This window comes from Ammospiza nelsoni, chromosome 10 (genome assembly GCF_027579445.1).
Source record: "Ammospiza nelsoni isolate bAmmNel1 chromosome 10, bAmmNel1.pri, whole genome shotgun sequence".
NCBI classification, from domain to species: Eukaryota; Metazoa; Chordata; class Aves; order Passeriformes; family Passerellidae; genus Ammospiza; species Ammospiza nelsoni.
Window position 1 is genome coordinate 6,193,732 of NC_080642.1, and position 22,405 is coordinate 6,216,136.

Consider the following 22,405-nt stretch of genomic DNA (forward strand, 5'->3'; position numbering starts at 1 on the left):
CCTGTGAGCAGGAAGATGCACAAAGGATGGGCAGAGATTTAAAAGCTCCAAGGCTGGAGTTTTATTTATGCTAAATATTGCTGACTCCATTTGGTCTTTTAGCCAACTCTGATCTAGTTTAGTTCACTCTTCCTAGGCCTCCTGCCAAAGCAGAGCTTGCTTTTGTTTAGTATGCTTAGTGTATTTTTATTATCACGTCAGTGCTGTATCCTTTGCCCTACAGGGGAGCTTTATTGCAGTTCCAGTTTATTATTTCCTATGATCTGCTCAAAGTGGAATGCAGCTTTTTAGGGTTTCTTCGCTTAACCATCTAGAGTAGCAAAATGAAAGAACAATTTGCTATTTCACTGCTCCATAACACTTCCTACAGCAGGTGAATAACTGGATTCAGGTTCAAAACAACTGTGCATTTGAGAATTTATTGACAAATGCTTTGGTGGACTAGCAAAGAGATTTTTTGGCTACAAGCCTACATTAGGAGTTGACTCAAACACTAAAGCCCAATTCTCTTTGCTGTAAACCAAAAACAACAAAAGTAAAAGCAGCAGATCAGCATGGAAAATGACACCTGAATCAAGATCTATTTTCATCACAGTAAAATGAGAATAAACCTACCTGCCCCATTTTATCTCTGTCCAAATGAACAGAGTTAAAATTTAACCAATTTTTTAAAACCATATAAATCTTCTAGACAGCATCCTCTCCATTTCTCTTTTCCTTCCCCAAATAGCAATTCTAAATAGCATTGCCAGGTAGATACATTGAATAAGAGACACAATTACCTTCTTTTCAGAGCTATTCCCTGTATGCAAGCACCCCAGACAGCTTTGGACTAAAATTATGAACCAGTATTGATGAAACAATTTACTTCAGCTTTTATGTTCACACTCAAGGATGTATCAAAACAAGCTCTAATGGTCAGATTTCAAAAGAAGTTGGTATGAGAGCACCAGCTGGGAACAATGACAGCAGCTAAGCCTGCAGCCCTTTCAGAAGTGCAGCCTGATGGGATCCAGAATTGTGAATCATTCAGAATAGGATATTTTCTTCTTTTGCCTTCTTTAAAGCTACATAAGCCTATGTTTACTTGCTGCTTTACAGCTTCCTCTACCAACAGCCCTGTAATCATTAGATGAATTACCCAAGCATGGCAATTACTATTGAACAGATGCTCATAAAAGACCAAAAAAAAAAAAATCTCCCCCCAAAAAAAACCAACAAAAAACCCTAACCTTCTCATTCCTACAATAATATAATACACTTTCTTTGTATATCTGATATTTTTGTTAATACTGCTAGAAAAATAAATGTGCACTTGCAGTAATTCTTTTACTTAAAAAAAAGAAAAGCTTTTTAAAAGGACATAGAAATCTATTTCTCCCATGGTTAATACCTAGTACAGAAGAGATCAAAATACTTTGGAATGTCCAGATTATAAATAAAGAAAATATCAAGTGCAAAAATTCTTAAAGTGTTTGATTTAGGAGTTTATGGCCCCATTTTAATGCACCTTCAGCTGGATGACAATGGGCCTGATGAGCAACAGGAACCTACATCCTGCTGTTCCTCCATGAGAGTTGGACCTTCACTGTTGTTATTTTTTTGCAATTTAAATTTTCACGCCAACTCCAGTTCACAATAATCATTGCTGATGAGAAAGCTTTGTTTCATTTCCTTTGAAGATGACAATGACAATAGTACTTGCATCTATAAAAAGGTTATTCTGGAACATTTACCAACAAAAACAAGCACCTCCACAGTCATTTCCATTCCCTGCATCTCCTTTGGGTTGTTTTTGGGAAATGTTCCCACTTCCTGTTCCTGAAATTTTTTCTTCAAAGCATGTGGTGCTTAAAAACCAAAGGACTTTGTGTTTTTTCCCTGTTCTGCATGATCCATGTAAAGCAGCAATCACCAAAAGCAAAGAAATTAACCCCCCTCTTTTTTACTTCTTTTTCCATCTGCTCTCAATGGGTACACCATTTTAGAACATAAATTGGTGATATTAGCTGTTAAATCTTCCTGAAATTATTTCTGTGGCATGTAATCCACAGTCAGTGCTTTTAGAGTTTATGTCCTTGAATGAACAAAATACTCCCTGAAGCTCATGGGGGTTTACCCCAAAACATTACCAGGATCTGGCTGCAAGTGGCTTCCAACCATTGTGTAATTTTGTTTCATTTTCACTTTTTGCAAAGTACTTTTGAAAAGTCACTTTAACAAGGAATTTCATTGTCTAATGGGCCGTGACTGTTCATGATAGGATTTCATTTTAAATTCAGTTCATTATGGTGTCATTATGGAAGATATGACTTGTCTTATTGCATCTTATCATTTACCACGATTTTTATGTCCATTATTAGTTTGGATTTCCAAAGTAAGATATTCACACAGCACCTGATTAAATGCACAGTGGAAGTCAAAGTGGAAGATAAATTACCTTATGGCAAAAAAAGCAATGATCTGAATCTCAACAAATCTGGTCCTCTTCCAACTCAGCCCTGTTCTTACTCTGGGCATGTTGTTTTACTCTTTGTGGTAAAGCTCCTCATCAAATGCAAACACAAATACTGCACCAACCCCACCTGTCAGCCAACCACTGGAGACTGAAAACTCTCAAGGAAAAATCCTCTCATCCTGCCCACATGCCACGGGCAGTGTGGATTGTGCAGCCTTGCTGAGCCTCTTGATGCTGTGCTAAGGCAAGAAAGATCAGTTGCAATGACCAGGTGGGTGCTCCTCTACAGCCTCACTGTGTTTACTCTTCACCTGCTCTTTGCACTTAAGCACTACTTCTTCACTTTTATCCGAAAAGCTGAAATTTTAGCCTAATAAACTGCCTTTTCTTCCTCTTTCGGGCATCACTTTAGCTTCTGACCACCTTTTCCTACTGAAAGTACAACAGCACCAAGGTCAACTGCACCATTTCCAGCAAGCAAATCTCCTTTAAAACAACTGGCTGCTGTCACAGTGTCAGGGCAGCCAATGGTGTTTCAAAAATACATTGAGTCTCAAGAGACCTTATGGAGAAATTAAACTTTTTCCATTGCACTATATTTAGAACAGAGCCACACACAGCTAGATGCTGTTTACTTAGATTTACAGCTGTGCTCAAGCCACACACAAAAAAAGAACAAATAACATGAATGAACAATTCATGAAAGAATTTTCACAAATCTTTAAGTATCATTTTGACAGGGATGCTCTCTTAAAGCTGACCAATGTTTATTTCATTGTGGCTGGAAATGAAGCTTGAAGCTCATTCACTTGTTTTTGTTTAAGCTCTCCATTAAAGGCTTTATGATCTTTCTTTTAACAGCACAGACACAGCAGCCCCTGCCCTTCTCCCACTGGTTCTGCATGAACTCTTCAAGGTAAAGGTGGGCAGACAACATCCTGATAAAAAGTGAATTCATCCCCAAATGGCTATTCAATACTGTCAGCTAAAACTAAAATTGTGCCAAAATGAAAACAAAAATCATTAAGAAAAGAGTGGGTTTTTTTCAGAATACTTAAAAATCAGATTTTTCAGCTTTTCATTTTCAACTGGCATTTTCTTTATTCAATGCCTTCTTTTTGCCTATGTTTGGATAAAGCCAAACCAATTCTCATGAAATTGAAGTATTTCAATTTGCGTTGAACAACCAGCTTCTGCTTAACAAAAGTAAAATTTCTCCAAGTCTGATCACTACCTCTCCATCCATTGCAAAACTGAATACCATCAGTAACAGCCATCTTGCTTGGATTGCAATTCAGATTTTCCCCCTTCAGTTTACATTTTTGGCCAAAACACTGAAAATGCCTCACATTTTCAAATTCAAACACAAATAATTATGGCTGAGTGCTGAAAACTCTTTAGAGCTCTGGGAGATGAGAAGTGCTCCAGTACCTTTGCTTTTGTTTGCACAAGCTGTAATAGAGTTGGTGGACTCCACATTTCAGTTCCACATGTTTGGGACACTCAAGGGATGTTCTCCAGGAAGTTTCTTAAGCTTGTTGTAGTTTTTATGGTGTGGAAGCGTTTTTTTTAAAATCAGCTTTCATGTATTATGATCCAAGTATCAGAACTCAACAAGATGGAGATTTGTTCAGTGCTGAACTCTTTCAAAGATCCAATCCACATTTCTGAGATGAGAAGCTGAAGCAGCAGAAATATTCTGTGTATTAGCGGCTTCAAATTCCATCTTGCAGAAGTGGCAGATCACATCAGTATGCACTTTTAGATCTATTACAGCAATATCAGCAGTCCTTGATTTCTCAAAAATGGTGTTATTTGTGAAGGTAGAGCAAGCTGTCACCATCTGACAGGTTTAGATTATTTCACTGGGGACAACCACTGCAAGGCACAGACAGCAATTGATTCATTTCTCATCACACGAGCTCAGCACCTACTGCAGAGCCAAGCTGGGTTAATGCAAAATCAGAAGTTACCACCTTTGTGCAATCTTTATTCACTAGCCATAAATGCAGAGCAAACCCCATTTATTGTTAGAGTTTGCATCTGAAGTGCCTTAATGCTTTACTGCTAATTAAAGAAAGAAAATCATTGAGCTTTAAAATCTAACAAACCCTGTGCTCCTTTATTCCAAAACAATCCTACATGTTGCAAAGATGCCACATGCTGAGCTGCTCGTCAGGTGGAGAACCAGTGGTTCAAGGGCAAGCACAAGCAAATACTGAATGCTGTTTTGCCCCTCAATGATTAATTACCCCTTGTGCCTTTCTATTCCCATCTGGGAGAACGATGCTCTGGGATTTTGTCTGCTAATAAAGATTTTTGAATTCCAGCACTACTCACTTCTTGCAATAGTTATTTTCACCCACACTTTGCTGCGTTTAGATATTGCTAAATCATCAGAGAAAAAAAAAATCAATAAAAAAATCAATAATGGCAAATATATGTGCACACATTCCACCCCTGTGCATGTGCACGGCCCAGTGCATACCTGGTTTACTAGACTTGCCCAGAACATCTATTATCATTTAAATCATGGGACATGGCAAAGTCACATCCAGGATTCTGCAAATTCAAAACTAATGGATCCCAGGCTCTTAAAACAACCTTTGAGAAACACAACCTAAAGATTTTCCTTAAGTGATTTTTCTATTGTTTAGAAAAGAGTAGGTTTTTCAATTCTGTGTTTGTCTCCTTCCCCATCTGCAATGAAGTTTAATCGTTGCTGCACGTCTGTAACTTGTGTCTCCCTCTGGCTTTGGGGTCTGCTTTTCATTTTTAGTGTGACTGGTGACAGACAGCACAGAGGAAAGAACAGGAAATCTCTGGAGAAACAGAAATAGGTCTATCTGGAACAACTTACATTGATTAATTTCATAAAGAAAATTAACAGACTGATACTGCTAAAGGTGCTTTTACTCCAGCATATAATAAAATGAACAAATGTTATTTCCTTCGTGCCATGAGGACAGAAATTCAGAAATGTTTGGTACCCACATTTACAAATCTCATAAATTCAAAACCCAAAGCATTTGAAGATCAATAAAGAAAAAACCCATGCTTCTTTAAAAACAACCCCCCAGATTAATAATTTCAAAGTTTAAGTAAATGTTCCATAACTTTTTGCCCACATGGAAAACCTGCATTGTGTCTAACTGCTGGACACAATTGAGTGCGAAGGAGAATCATCAGAAGGAAAAATTACCATCTCAGAGCTCAGCCCTGAAGTGCCACCCCTGAGAATGGAAATCTGCTCCTCCTCTGACCCAGAACTCGTTCACAATATTTGGCAAGTACTCCTCTCACATGGGAACACTCCTGGATTCCTGCTGCCTGGGCTTGGGCACTTGCAGTTGGATTGGCAGGACTTGCTGAATGTCATCAGCTGCAGCTGAGAACAATTATAGCTGTGCTTTAAATGCTAAGATGTCTTTTTAAAAAAAAAATAATAAGAAAAAACTCTTTACATTTTGATGTAGAAACCCCAGACTGGGTGACATTTTCTGCAAGTTGAGAATTTTTGGCTTGACCTTTCTGGGCTCCTGTTTCCCTGGTGTAAAGCAGGAATGTCACCTGCTACTCTGGAAACTGTTAGGGGAAGGTGAGCTCATCCATAACTACAAGAGCTTTAGAAAATATATTGAAAGCCCTAGAGAAATGCAATAAGTGAAGCTTTATTCAATGAAGCACTCAGATAGTTATTAAAAAGCAGTTTTCAAGGCCACACACGGTCTATGTGAGGAGTGGAAAAAATACTGTGTAAATCACCCTAGGATGATAGGAGAGCAAGTGAAGAAAGCAGGAAGTTATAATTTATCAATGACCAGAGAGAGCACAAGAAAGAAGTTGACCTGAAGATTCATGTGTGTCCTTAATGCTGGGCTATTTCAGTCAAGCTGACTGAAACACAACAACTTGAGAATAAAAATAACACATTATGTGTGTCAAGGAAATGCAGTGAAGATGATTTATCACTAATTACTGTGGAGATGATGTGTCTGAAATTGAGGTCTCTCCATCAGGGAAAAAATGCTTGTGTCATTAGAAGCAATAAGCAGAGGACCAAATTCATCAGCAGCCAGTTGGAGGCACTTCCAACAGCACACAGGAGTTTTAAACTTTGATGTCAACAGTTCAACTTATGACGTTTGGTCAGAAAAGTTTTAGACCAATGTCAGGAATTATTTCACTGAGAATTAATGGAACTCTGCAGCTGATTCTTGGTTACATTAGCAGGCCAGGAAGGTGACAGTGACATACTGGATGTGCCCCACTCCTTCCTGCCTTTCACCCAAGTGAACACTCAGCACATCACAGTGAGATACGGCTTCCTCTGCAGGTCAGACCTCTTGCAGCCCAAGTACATTTTCAATTTCTGTGCTGAATAACAATTACAGGAGTGATTTTCAGCCATAACAATGGCAAGAACATACCCTAAAGCAGTAATTGGTGCTCTTCTTTCTTGCATGCTTTTAATATTTCATTTTCCCAGCAAAAATTTACTGAAGATGTGCTCCAGCGTATTTGCAGCACCCAAACATTTATAAAGATCTTAGGGAGATCTCTCCTGATTTCCCACCTAATGTTATTGATGCATCAGATATTGCCTTTTCTTTTAGTAGGACCATCTGAAAAAGAATGGCAAACCCCACCAAACACAAAATACAGCAGGAATATGGCTGCATTTCTACTATGCCAGGGTGGCTCTGCCCTGTCCCAGCAATGGCTGCACTTTTTTCACTTCACATCTGTGTCTCTCTAAAGCCAGCGGAGCCCAACCTGAACACAAGTGTGCCTCTGCATGCTGAGCACTATGTGAGGGAAAAGCAACCATTCTCTTACCATCTGCCAATAGATCAAAATCTTCTCCCAGCCTTCAGAAATGGAGTTGCAGGTGGAGCAGTGAGGATAAAAACCTGAGGGCACTGGGAAGACAAAAGTAGGTCTGAAGAAAGCAAAAACCACAGATGAAGTACAGATAAAACCCAAGATCAGTTGCTTTGTAGCCTAGATACATTTAATCTCCCTATCACAAGATAGCACTAAATGCAGAAATGCATTGCACCTCATTTGTAGGCCCACTCTTCCTAATGCAAAAGCACTTCAAAAGCAACTCATACACCATGAAAGGCTGAAACTTGATGGCTTCTTGCCAAGTATCTAAATATCATATGATTTATTATTTTGGAGGAGTAGCTTTTGCCTGCCACACTCATCACATTAAATAATGTTCAGCATTGTTAATTCCAGAGAGTGTTTTGTCAGCACATGGGAGGCACCATTACATAATATCTGAGTAGGGATGGCAGCAGTGGGACTTGATTATTTCAGGAGCTGCACTGACTTACATCACTGCCTTGTGTTCAAAGCAGAGGTTTGACTGAGGCTTCTCCTGACTGGACACAGGAGATTTCTTTTCTACCAGTCCACCTGGCCAATGCAAACTGGTGGGCACAGCTGGAGGTTAAAGGTTAAACCCAACTTCTCCCTTGCTCCCCCAGCACCATGGCCTCTTGCCCTGTGCAGGCCACCCCAAGGCTCCTCTGCCCAGTGGCAGAAGCAGCACAAAGCAGGATGGTTCCTACACCCACATTGTGCAGGGCAGCTCTCACTCTCTCTCTCACAGGATGCATTCTTAAACAGCTTCTTCTGCCAAAACTCTCATTTAAACCATTTTTTTCCCCAGGAAAGTAGATTAGCACAGATAAACACAAGCTACCCTTCAAAGCTGTCTATTAGGTTATATTCTCCTTTCAGTGAGGGACAAACACATGAGCAGTCCTGTGCGTTAAGGTGCTTGGTTTGTCTCCTGACTAATTCCTCCAGTGAAGCACAGATTCTGCTGGGCTTTCCAGCTCCACTTCAGCTGAGAAGCCAAGCTGCTTGACCATGAACTGCAGAAAGTTTCAGCTATTGACCATCACTCTATTGATAAATCTCTTTGGCAAAGACAACACAGCAGGTCTGTGTGTGTTGTGCTTTCTTCTGAATCAATTCCTGTTCTTATCCTGGGGTCCAAGAATCCATTTTTTTCATTATTTAGGCAGGGCAATAGGTGCTCCCAGACACCTCTCATGCAATAGATTTTAGGATATCATCCACACCATCCATTCATTCCTCCAATGATTAAGGATTCTTGGTGTTCAAACCACAAGACACTAATTTCTCCCCTCTGATCCCATTACATTCTGGTTCAAAACTGGGTCTTGTTCCTCAGTTACTGATTCTATCAATTAGGATTTTTAGTGAACATTTTCTCACTCTAAAATTTGTGCTGAGCTTTGGTCAAAGTTCCAGAGTGTTGGGATTTTATTTCATCTGGAAAAACATGAAGCCATTCTAGAGGATTCTTTTCTTTACATCATGGAATAACTTGCACCAGGAATTTGAAGAAGTGCAAGACCGGAAACAGATCACAGTGTATGAAGAGCCTGGCCAAGGCAGTTGGCCTGTAAATATGAAGTCCCATTTCTCCTTCTCCAGAAAGCACACAAAGTGGTCTGTAGCATTTTACTTCAGCTAAATGTCCCTTGCATCCCCTGCTCTGACAACTATTTTAAGAGGAGCCTTGATGTGTCAGTATCAGATTTTGTGTCACACCTCCCATACCCACATTTCAATTACCACGTTCCATGGGACAGCAGCAACAAACAAATTCAAGCAGCTTTTTCCACAGAGCTCTGTGGGCCCACGCAGGCACAAAGAGGGATGACATCTAATTCATTCCCACTATTGTGTGTGATAAGAAACAAAGCTCAAGGGGACTCAAATGGGAATTGAACACTTTAATTGGGATCTGTACCTCTCCAAAAACCTGAAGGCTCTTCATATAAAAATGGCTCTGACAGCAGAGCCATATTGCTATTATATTCAGTGTTAAAATCTGACTGCTACTGGCACATTATGGTATACTATTTAAATTCACTATGCTCAGAAACCTCTTCCTTTCTCATCTTTCTCACTTTTTCACTGAAATGCACTCCTTTCCATTGCCAAAGTGCTTTTGGAACACATTCTCCTAAACAACAGGATGGGGAGACATCTAAACAGTGTCTAATACCAAGGGTCTTCCTGCAATAATTGCACTCCTATTAACTTGTTCTCGTTTGCAAGGTATATCGATTTCTGATCCATCCTGAAGTCCTCACAAGTAATTAAGTCTGACTTCTTAAATGACATCTTTTATCATAGAAAACTTTGTACATGGTACACTTGGTGTTCCCTTCACAATAAAAAGGAACATGATTGAAAAGCTGACAATCATTTTCCATTGCAACACTTCTGGGTTCACAGCCAAAATGTCTGCATACGGAAATAAGCATCCAGTGCCCACCTCCCCTTCTCTGACTTAGATTTAATTTTCCTTCTTGCACCATGGTCACAGGCTCTCAGATGTAAACTCACAGGGTTGCTCAGTAGGAAAAGATAGTGATGAACCTTGGTCTACAGGGGTTCAGACTGAAATCCCAAAGCACCCTCAGGGCCCTTGCAAGTAGCTCTTCTCAGATCCTGACCAGGAGCTTTTGGCTGAAAACTGCACTATTCAGTCCCAAATTTTTCATTCTCAGTTTTAATTATTTTGACCAAAAGAGAAGCAGGTAATTATGAAGTACCAACTCTAAAGGATATGAAGTTATTTTGAAACGTGAGTTGTTGGGAAGATAAAAGATAAACACAAATTAACCCACATCTCACATAAGCACTATCAGTGCTGCCCAGGCTCTGGCTACTCACAGAACTTCCCCATGTTATTGTATAACCTGAGTAATGATGAGTTGTGTACAAGATCATTACAATGTAATTCAGCCTCTATTTTACCTGGGAAAGCTCAATATTATCGAGGGAAGTAGCTGTGAGCTAAGGAGACCAAAATGAAATTTGTGATTTCTAAGGACTAATTTGAGGTATATACCCACATGCATTTGCAAACCCAAGTTATTGCCTTCCTTCAAATCATTCCTGAAGTCTCCATGCTACAACACACCCTGAACCTCCAACCAACCAGGAAACCAGCGTGGCTCAGCAGCAGTGCACCTGCTACCCCCTTTATCCCCATTTGTCTTGGACCATGGGATCCTTAGGCACAGGGTTGTTTTCTGTTTTGTATTTGTAGCACGACCAACACCACAACTGCAGTTTCTCTGCAGCACCAGGGGCCATCCATGTGAACATTCTTGATTTTTTTCCTTTCATTTTTTTTGTTTGATGCTTGTTAGATATAAAATGCTTCAAATAACTCCCAAAATAATACCTCCTTATTTGCAGAACTTCCTATTTCCTTATTTAAATAGATCAGTGCTGTTCTATGTAGGAATAGGTGAAATCCACCTTTAGACCCCCTTTCCAGAGGGATTCTGTACTCCTTTACCAAGTGTTTGTTCACATCCTCATCCCAGCCTCTCTGGCAAACATACTGCTTGGCCTAAAAAGACAATGAAGTCACATGAGGCTGCTGTCATCACCATGTGTGACCAATTCCTGTCACTTGCAGATCACTTATTGTCCTCTCTCCACTCAGCCCTTCTCCAGGAGCAGAATCCCTGCAGGCAGTCAGGACCCCAGAGGGGGAGCAGTGATGTGAACAAACCCTTCTTTCCAGCAGCCCCTCCCTGGAGCTGCATCCTGCAGCTTTACTGCTGGCACCCTTTGGAGGTACCAGATTGATCAGAAAGAACTGAATCAACAACGCCTTGAGGAGCAGGGTCTGTGCCCAAATCTATTTGAGATTTACAAGGGCACTGAAAGAACCATCCACCCTTTCCTACCTGCTGCACCCCTGCCAACAGTGAAAGGTGAGTCACCAATGCCCTTCCCATTGTCCTCCCAGCCACAGAGACTGTCCCATTGCACTTTGAGAGGAATTGGAGCTTTCCAGGTTCAGCTATTAACTTCTCACAACACTCTCCAGTGTACTCCCAGTATGGGACCAGCTTCTGCCCATCCTTGTCCAATTTGCACAAGTTCCAATTTGCACAAGTTCTTAGACAAAGAACTAAGCTAAGAAGGATAAACTCACTGGAAAGTCTTCTCACAAAAGAGAAATAAAAAATATGAGCAAGTCACAGGAAATAAAAATTGGCAATTGTAATAAGAATTGTAATGGAGCCATCAGCTCTGAGATGAGCAACCACTCTCCAATAAGCAAAGGAAGCATGATGTCTGATTACATTAACAAAAAGAACAGAATTTAAACCACATGTAATTGAATTTTTAAAAATTGCATAGATTTCTAACAAACTGTGTCAATCAGTTCAATGATGTTCCTGTGACTAATAAAAATAATACAGAAAGGAACAAGAGGTAGAGCACTCTGTCATAATTCCGTGAAGGTAAAAGAAAGGAAGTACTTAAGCAATTTAATAATGCAATTGTAAAATATCTGGGTCTGGGTCTGCAGAGGGATTACCAGGCTTGCAGTGACAGGAAAGCAAGATACCAGAACACTTGAAACAGGGAGGGAGCAACATCTTCCTTCCACAGCAGTGCTTTTTGGATCTGTGGGGTGCCACATTCTAAACTAAATTATTATTTGTGACACTCAGCAGGAAACATTTCACATATAAACAATTTTGCTGAGTTAAATCTGCCAAAACATGGTGTACTGATTGTTTTTTTAGCTACAGCTAAAATGATGCCCTGGAAACCCAATACCAATTTAATATGTTTATATAAAGGGAAAAAAAAAAGCAGTTATTCTGAGGCTGTTGAACCATGCTACTTTTACATCATGCACATGTTTTAAGCCCATGTTTCACACTTGGCCTATTTGTTTCTCAGAGGAGGCAAACAGCAGAAAACTCACAAGAAACTATGAACTGCAAGGAGCTGGGGTTGTGGGGTTTAATAAGCTACAACAAACAGACACTCTCACTTGGGACCAAAGCAGCCATGCAAGCACAAACCAGAGCAACTCCATTCCCACTCTGCCAAGTGCCATCACACCTGCAGCTCAGTGGCATGGAAAATATTTGGTCATGGACAAGACAAGACTAGACTTGCAACCCTTTCCTTCCCTTAAAGTCACCGAGCTTGTTGTCATTTATTGGAAAGCAAAACATGAAAAGGAGGATGTGGGTGCATGGTAGTGTTAAAAACAAGGTCATCTGGGGAATAAAATTTCTGAGACATCCAGGGTAGATGCCATTAGTTCATGTAAGTCAAGACTTCATCCAGAACAACAGGCAGACACACAGAAGATTAAACCCCCCATAATGATGCACACTCTTTTCTTCCTTCCATTTTGCTGTTCATAAGGATCATTTTATATTGCTTACTCAGAAAACAGTTGAGAAATTATGTGTAATAAATATTTCCTTAAATTTAGCTGGCAGAATCTATTTCTTCTTTTAAAATATATTGTTCCCAGCCTACTTATTACTCTGTGCTGGGACTTGCCTCTTAAAGAGAAATATGGCTTGAGGGACCACTCCTCATTTAAACAAATGCCATTAAGCTGGAGTGTGAAGATAGCACAGAAAGTACCAAAAGGCTTCCCTGGCTGCACTAAATCAAAGCTAATGGCTTGAGATAAAGTAAGTGGAGTTGTTCTTCTGTTCTTTGTCAGTATTAATATTTTAAGTTACAGCTCCTCACTAGGCTGTCTCTGCTTCCACATCCTCTTATTTTAGGCCTGAAATTCTAGAAGGCTCCTCTTATGCACAGTTCATGCTTTTTTTCCTGGTGTTTTGCTGCTGCTGCTGCCTCCAGACTATCTGGACTGCCTGACATTTACTGAGCTTGGAGTAGTGCTCACACGACATTCAATTTTTCATCTGAACGCTTGTTAATCACAAACAAGCACCAGGCCAATTGCAAGCACGATTTACCTGGAATATGTGGTCTGGTAAACTAATTAGGGCAACATGGAGTGCTAATGCCCTGCTTCACAGAGGGTAATTACATCAGGAATTAAGAGCTTTCAGAAGCTTTTGCTCTTGAACTACAAATTGTTTCCTGACCTTTAAATATCCTTTTCTGCCTTGCAACAAGCAGTTTTTCCATCCCTGTAGCCCAAATCTGTGTCTTGAATGCACCCAAGAGTTAAGTCTTCTCATGACTCTTTCCCACTCCCTTTAATAGAAAAAAGCTCTTCAAAGTATCTTTCCTCTAAGCATTAGATGGTCTTTTTGGCTGTTTCTGAATAAAAGATTTCTCAGAGACCACAGAAATTCTCCTCCATATATTATAATAATTTCCAATACTGCAATTAGATCTGGGTGAATTTTTTTTTTCAAAAAGCAATAAAACCATTAGAGAGTGTGGTTTTAGAGGCATCAAAATTCTCATAAATTCAATTTCAGTTTAGGGAACAGATTCTGCCAAAGTGAGAGCAAGGAGTCATTTTTAGAAAAGTCCAAGCAGTAATTTTGTTATTTTTTTGGGCACTAGAGTCACCCAGTCTGGCAGCCAGCAGGAAGAAGTTGCCCATGACTCTTGGCTGGAGGGAAGGAGAAGAATGGAGAAGATAGACCAGGTTCATGATCAGAAAATATCTATGGTGTGGCAGAAAAAATAGCAGCTTCACATAAATAAGTGTGGGATGAGGACAACCCAGGAAAGTGTAATAAAGGCTTGAAAAGAGAAGTGTGTGGAGAGAGTGCTTTCTTTTTTCCCTTAGATAAATTATGTTAAGTAGTTAATGTTATAGAAAATTTATAAAGAATGAGAAAGATATGTTTATTAACTAAAAATGTGTGTGGACAACATTAGAGGTTAAGGCACACTGCTGTAAAAGATGTGAAGAATAAGGAATCACTCTCAAGTAACATCAGGAAGAGAAGGAAGTCCAAAGAAAAAGAAAGTGTCAACAACGAACAGAGGAGAAGGATCTACAGTGGAGAGCCCTGCAAGATCAGTGGCCTTTCTGAATGAACCTTTATTTAAAACATTACTTTGCAAGTAAATGGTTGGTAATGAAATGAGCACACTTTCAGACAGACAGAGCCTGACAAACACTATCGAGGCTGCCAAAAGAGCTGGTGGAAGCTATCAAAGAACTATTAGCATTCATCTTTGTGATCCTACAGAGGAGGGATAAGCTACTGAAAGACTGAAAAAAGATCAGCATAGTGCAGTTCTTTAAAGAGAGAAAAAAGGAGTAGCTGGGAGATTTATAAATCAATCGGATTAACTCCAGTTCCTGCAGAAACAAATCAAACCATTTGTCAGAATCAGGAAGATAACAAGGAGATGCAGCCAGCAGTAGATCTGTTAAGAAGAAAGCATGGCAAAGAAATGTGTTTTATTTCTCCAGCAGGTAACCTTCTGGAGGCAAAAACAGTAGCTGTCATGGATCTCAAAGCAAGACCTTCAATGCTGTTTCACTCACCAGTCCCAGAAACAAACCAGGGAAAATCTCTTGCTAAACTTTTTCTCTGTTACGGGTAAAGCAGAGGGTGACAGGGAAGCTGTATCCAAAGACTGCTCCCCCATGGAACAATCACAACACAGAAGAATCTACTTGTGGGTGCTGCAGGGCCTGTCCCAAATCTCACAGTGCTATCAAAATTTTCATTAATTATCAAGGTGATGGAATGGGGAGTATTAAATTTTCAGGTGAGGGGAAGTCTGGAAGCACTGTGGTCATAATGAATGACACATCCAGAATTCAAAATGCTTTTAAGAAATAGGGAAAAATAGCTCTGGTATTCAGCCATAGCAAGCACATTGCTGCTTACCTTCAATAGGATAATCCACTGCTGAAGTTCAGCAATCCTTTAAATAAATAAAATTCAATGAGTTTGAGGGTGGTGACTTCCAGGGGAAGGTGAGCTGTGCAATAGTACCATTGGGAGGGTTGAATGGGAGGACAGTTTCAAGCATCACCTTCCCCTGCTCTGTGTTGGCCTTACCTGAAAGGCTGCAAAAACCCTAAAGAAACACCAAGTCCTTGAGGGAGAATTTTGGTTTGTTGTTTTGCAAGTCTTTTGGGGTTTTTTTTGTAATATAAGTAGACCATTAAGCCAGCACTGATTTGGCATCAAACCATTCTCTCTCACTCTGTTCAAGTACCAATTGCACCTCCACATTTCTTACACCCGAGTGTTGTTATCTTATTGTTGTATTTCATATTTCTAAAGTCCCATACTGCCGCAAACACATTTCTAAAGCCTCATACCTTCTCGGCATATTTCTTGGGGGCAGCTCTTCACAGCACAAACTTCATCTTCTGCTTGTTGCTCCTTCTTGGTCAGGGCTCCTTCCAGGCTCTCCCTGACTGGCCAAGCCCACCCCCTTTTATCACAGTTATCTTCACTAGCTACAGCTGCAGCCCAATTAAGGACATCGCAGCTGCAGCCCATCGGGGCTTATCAGGGCAAGGCCTATATACAGACATTCAAATACACATATTTACTAGGACTCCTACTATACCCAAGTCCCAGTTAAGGCTTTTTATCTGTCTCTTGCAAGGACTGAAAAATATCTAGACACGTTTTCATAGCAGCAGTTCTACCACACCTGTCCCAAATCCTGGTTTTCACGTCAGTGAGTGCCCCAGCACCAGCACACATTTGAGCTCTGCTCTGCCAGCGGAGGCCCCTTCCCCAAGCTGCCATTCCCACCTATTGCTCACAGCCACAGAAACTTAAAACATCAATGCCTTTCTGTTGAGACAGGAATACACAACAACCCAGCTGAGTGAAGCAGCCCTGTGTGTATGTCCTAGCTGGCACTGCCTGGCTTTAAGGACTTTATTTTTCCCAGACTCCTGTCTCTGTGAAGCTGTGCCACCAGGCTCATCTGTGCATCACAAACCACTGCTGCTTCAGAGGTTCTTCTTGATTTACTGTCAGAAGCTCAAGGATATGAAGCACAAAGCTTCAGCTGCTGCCACAGCAAAACTCCAGAAGTCAGGGAGCAAACAAAATGACCAATTGCAGCAAGATAACAGGATATTTATGATTTGCCAGGCAAAGCAGTGTATTCTAACCAAACACAAGCACTCCTATTTTCCTTTATGATCTAATCTATACATTCTTGTACATGAACACCACATCAGAAAATAAAAGGTATTTGAAAACAATGACTGCATGTAGCTCCAGATGAAGAAATCATTTTTTTCCCTTTTTTTCCATATGACTCACCAGCTTGGGAATTTAGCTGTTAGAAAGAGCTCTTAAGATACTGGAAGTGTTCAAGAGAAATGATTTCTCAAGACAATAAAGTTAATACTCAATTGTGATGCTTTCTGTGGCAGCTGGAAGACCACCTCAAAAGGCAGAAAATGTCACACTTCAGAAGGTGGTGAACTGAAAATGAATCCACATTTAACTTATTCACATTTTTTGTGGGGAGGCCTTCACACACATTTGAAAGTTTTCAAAAGAGAAATCCCGTGGGAAGAAACACAGGACTGTAAGCAACACTGAAAGTTGCCCTAAACCTTAAAAAAAAAAAATCATTGCCCCAAAACAATATCCTTCTTCCTAACAGGTTTAAGGGAAATGTCATTATTTTATTAAAGTTATCCATCTAGTCCTTCAGGACTGGCTCTGTGGCAGTGCTCTGGATTCAAGAGGATGTTATGAGGTGCAGACTCCAATATAAACCTGAAAGAAAATAGCCACTGAAAATATTCCTTCAGCAGGCTCTGAGAGATGTGGTCAGACATTATCATAGAGGGGACATTATCAGCTCTAATACCACAGTCCCAGTTCTGTTGGAAGGGTTCATATCTGTGCAAACAAGACACAGCCAGGAAGAAATTTAAAAAAATACATCAGAGAAGTTAACAAAAAAAAAGCATCAAATCAATGCCTGACATGCTTTTGGCAGCTTCTCACCTGTTATAGTAAAGAAGTCAGTAAAACCAGATTTTTGGAGTAAGGTAAACCCACCAATATCTTCTCTGGGCAGAAGAGAAATGGCATAACATCAGCAGAATCTGGGCCACTTGTGAGATAAGTGATGCTCACACAGGAGATGGGCTCCTCACCAAACCCCTTCCAAAGCACAGGAAAGTGCCTACCCTGACACGGCTGAGATAAAAATTGGCTACACTTCCCACAGCAATGCTTGCTAGACTCTGCATTATACCAGTGGGGTAAAATCCATTTAAAATTTAGTCTTCAAATCTTTCCATTCAATAAAACTGACTATTAGCACTATGACAAAATTCCTGTTTTGGCGCAGAAATTCAAGCATATGAGTCAAATTCACATACCCCTAAATTTAGGTCTGGTATTAATATTCTCTGAGAGTCTGGCCTGGAGATGGGCACATGATCAGCCTTTGAAGAGAGCACCATATGTGGAATCAAATATTTTTAAATCTCCTTCTCATAACCTTAAACTCTGTACTGAAATCAGAATTAAGGGAGGCACAAGTGGAGCAGCAGTACCTGTACCTAAGAACCAGCAGGTTAAACAAGCACCTTCACTGGCCCCAGGAAGGATTAAGCAGACAGCTCTTCCCTCCAGTTTGGCTTCTTACAAAAAACCAGACTAAGCCAGAGCTGAATAAAGCACCCCTGTAAGCTGTAACAGCCCCTCCCTTCTGCAGCACTAGAAAGCAGGACAAGAGAAGCTCAATGAATTTAATGGCACCTTTTTATGCAAAATGCTGAGCTTGTGTATGTGTGGACCCTTCCTGCTTCAGACACCTCCTTCTCCTCCACTGCACCTTTCCCAGAGGCCTCTGAGTGGCCTTTCCAAGTCTGAATATCAGCACAGCAGTTATCCTGTTATACCTACCTGAAGGACAATGCTGTGCAACAGGGACTTTGCCTTGAAGGAAATTAAACATTGCTCTTATCTGTGCAAAAATCTTAGCTTTCTTGCTAAGATGAGCAATGCTCTCAGCATTATTAGTGAGCAACTCTTTTAGAGGTTCCAGCATCCTCATTTGTTTCCAAACAACACAGTTCAGTTAAATGTCCAGTGCTAGACTTATATCTAAAAGCAGGAATTTCATCTCTCCCTTCCAGCCTGTTGTCAATACTGAAAGCAAGAAGCCCCATGACCTTCCTTAGGAGAAGAGGCACCACTCCATGCTCCTTCCCACCAAGAAGTTTATAAAAGCTAAACACTAGCAGTCCCCCTGGGGTACCACAACCAAGAATTAGTTACCCTCATTACCAAACTGCCCTCATTTAGAACAGAGTGCTCTCCATTCTACTCTCTATCTCATGTTTCCAGTTCTCTCTTTGTCACAGAAGTCTGTGCAGTTTCAGGCCAGTCACTTGTGAAGAAGAGCACATGTAGGACATCTGTAAAATAACAAGAGTAATACCCTTTTATAAAGGATATTTATCTTCCTAAGGTACTCAGAGATCTAGAGAACCAGTAGAGATCCCAGCTTGACAGAATAGTCTTATTTCTAACAGCCTCTTTATTTTTAAGTCAATTACTGTGACATGTTAAAGAGCAAGAACCAGTTTGTAGTTATCTCTGTGTCAATATTTGTATTATATAAATTTGTTACATAGCAAATCAATATCTTTCTTATTCTGATATGGACCTAGTTTCTGACAGTAAAATCACACCAGTGCACCTTGCTGCCCTGTGCTCTGCTGTTCCCCCTTACTCCTGGAACAGAGATGTCTATAAGCAGCCACTTCCTTGTGGCCTGCAAGGTAAGAGCTGTTTTAGATACAGAAGACTTCAGCTCACTTACAAACAAAGGTTTCTGTGCCACCACGAGTGAGTTTGCCAGACTGCTCAAATCCCCTATTCCCTGCTCATGAGACTCCTGTGTCTTTTATCATCTCAGAAGTGCCAATCTAATGCAGCTAAAACTGGCAGGCACTTGCACTCCTGCCTGCTGGCATCCCCTCCCACGGGAGCCAGGGGAAATGTCTGGTGGAAGGCAGGATTTGTGAGAACATCCAGGGTGAATGGCAGAGAGCTGAGAGTGACATTTGGCCCTTGGACCTTCCCGCTGCAGACTGACACTTCAGCTTGATTTATTTTGTCATTCTTCCATTTCCCTCCTGGTCACGAAACCTCGTTTGGTTTCACCAGCAAATGAGTGTTTGGCCTTTGATTTTACTGGGGACTAGGAATTCAATCCATGCCCTGACTGCTCAGCTCTGTCACCAAGTATTCAGAGAATATTAACCTTTCCCAACGCCCCCACAAGCAAATCTTGCCCAGGATCTTGGCAGCAGAAAAGCAATGACTTGATTAATACGAAGCATGGGGTGGTTATGGAAGGAGCATTTCTTGTAAGGAAAATCAGCTCTTTCTTGTCAGTAAATGAAAGCTAATACTCTTTCCCTATTAAAGCAGGCTCTTGCTTTAAAACTTTTATACCTTCCATATATCATGTTTTTGGAAGAAAGTTTTGCTATTTAAATAGCTGCCAGAGTGTTAGAGGCTTATATGATTGCAATTTACAGTACTCCATAAATCAGCAGACCTCAGATGCATTGCGTAGACGAGAGCTTAAATTGACACCCTGCCTTTTTATTAACAGTAAAAGGCTGGATCTCATGACATATTTACACAGAAATATCCCTGCTGCCTTGGCCAAATTGTTCCTAAAGTACTTTACATGGGGGACATAATGACGACAACCTGAAGCTTTGTACATTAAATTATATAAGTATTACAGCTAGTCCAGAGGGGTTAGCTCAAGTCCAGGAGAGATCTCTGTGGTTCCTGCTGCCCCCACACAAAAATGGTGGAAATTTGTCCTTTAAATAAGAACTACATGCAGGAATCCCATGGACAATCCATCTTCACTTGCCTGTAGAAGGCTGGGGCATCCCACTGACAGGATCAACTTCCAAACCAGCACAGCTTGGCAGGGCACTGCTGCAGTCAGCAGCAGGCACATCAAAAACAATGGCACGTCTGAGTCACACCTCCCTCTCAGCTCCTGCAGCTGCACCAACCCCAGCTCATCCCTGCTACATCCTGGCTGGGGTCTGCACTTGCCTCCAGCAGACACTCAGCACCTCAGCCTCCCTGGGGCTCCTGCACTGCCACTCCTGATCCAGCCCTGATGCTGTTTTCTTACAGACAAACTGGGAGTTTATGATAATATTGCATAGAATGAATGTGAGTGAGGTCTTCTGAGGATTTTGCCTCACAGGCACTTTTTGGGGTCAGTTGTCTTTGCATAACCAGAAACTCAGCCTTTACAGACTGGCATTACCTCAGGAGTAGAATAATTTTAGTCACTCAGCAGTCAATTCTCCTGCAAATCTATCCGATAAATTTCAAGTAGAAATCACAGTTAAACATTTACATACTATCACCTAACTAGACTGGTCCTCTTCTAATTACTACACATCTCCAGCAAAGAGATCTCAGCAGAGCCAGCCATTTCAGAGCTTCTTTCCATTCAGAGGGCAAGAATCCACTTCTTCATGAAGATAAAGGAGTAAATAAGCCAGGAAAAAAATCATCACATCATTGGAAACAACCCAGGAGATAGGAGACTGCCTTAAATGGTGTAACTATTGTTGGCTGTCTGTGAGAGGATACCAAAGAAATTACTTGGTTTTTAAAAGAATTAAGCAAAAGAAATCAACCTCTGGACTTGGTTGCTGGTTCAAATCGAGTAAGCATTTCTGCTCCCTCCTTATCACTGACACACATGCTCTAAAAAGCTGAAAGAATAAACCAAATCAACTTTAATAATAAACTCCAACTTGCTCATGACAAATTTTATTCACTTTTTCAGTCATACTTCCCTATTTAAGAAGGTATTTTTTTAAAAAAATATCACATTCTCCCCCTTCCCCCATGCCAGCAAAAGACGTGGAAAATATTATGGCTATCGTTGTTGTGCTTGGATGAGGCAACCTTCCTGAAGAGTTTCCCTTCCCTGCAGCAACAGAGCAGAATGGTCACAGCCAAGAGAGGAGCAGAGAGCAAGCCTTGGTGTTACAACAGTGTAAAAGTCTGTCAGCAGCTGGGTCAGTCATTAACACCAGCAGAATTATTGCTCCAACCAATTTGCCTCATGGTTGAGGTGCAGGTTCATTTTTCTAAGCGCTGTGGAAGAAACAGCCCCTGCTCGCAGTCCCTTCCCTGGCTGTGGCGTGCAGAAGTTGTACAGGGTCACAGAATGCCTCAAAACACGGCTGAATTATGGATGAGGGAATTCAGGTGCAGAGATGCTGAAAAAGACATTAAGTACCCAAATGTACAGTGAGGAGACTCCTAAACATGAATGGGTTTAGCTGCCCTGCTCTCCGGTCGAGCAGGCACATCTGCATTCCTCCACTGCACAGGGAAATTATGCTGTAGGCAAAACAGTTCAATGCTTCAAAGGCAGTTTTGACACTTCAGTGTTGGTCTGCCCTGCCTTGTCTCAAGCACCTGATTTAGGCTATTCCATAGTGGCTATGTGGCAAATCAGCTCCCCTTGTAGACATCCAAATCCCTCTGTGGACCACAACACGCCCAAGCAAAGTTACCTCTGCTGCTTATGACAATTTCATCTCCCATTTCCCCAAATGCAGTCACATCTCAAAAACCCCAAGCTCAGTGAAGTAGCCACACAAGGAATGAATGGAAGCCAGGTCTGGTTCTCCCCCAGCCACCTGCCTGCTGCAGGGCTCTGCTCCTGCAGGGAATCCTGCCCAAACATCCCACCTGCCAGAGCTTTGTCTGTCCCTCCTGCTCCCTGCCATGGGGCAGCAGACTGTGCAGCACAAGGCTCATATCATGTTTCACACATTTGGTACTCAATAAATGTAATAAAAAGTGTTACATGATAAGTAATCTCCATGTAGGCATTAAACATTGTAAATTCTGACACTTAAGTATGGTCCCAGACATAACAACATCATCACGTTCTTGCTCACATCCCCAGAAGAGACTTTTCCCAAAATTAAACTTGGTAGAGGCACAAAAGAGGCGCTTTTTTCCTATGAGCTCAATCAGCGAGTGTTAGAAAATATAATAAATTTTGTAACAAATAATCACCATAAGGAACTGTATAATCAATGCAAACTCAGTGGATATTTTGGAAAATCCAGTAGCACACAGGCAGCAA

The 22,405-nt window shown here is 41.0% G+C and overlaps 1 long non-coding RNA gene across 1 annotated transcript; it reads right to left on the reverse strand.

The window, feature by feature from the left end:
- Positions 1-5,291: 5,291 nt before the first annotated feature.
- On the reverse strand, positions 5,292-15,655 carry LOC132077660 (uncharacterized). The gene is made up of 4 exons (XR_009419090.1): positions 15,573-15,655; positions 15,133-15,169; positions 7,298-7,380; positions 5,292-5,846 (listed from the first exon to the last, which is right to left on the reverse strand). It is a non-coding gene; the product is annotated as an uncharacterized LOC132077660 (long non-coding RNA).
- Positions 15,656-22,405: the final 6,750 nt, after the last annotated feature.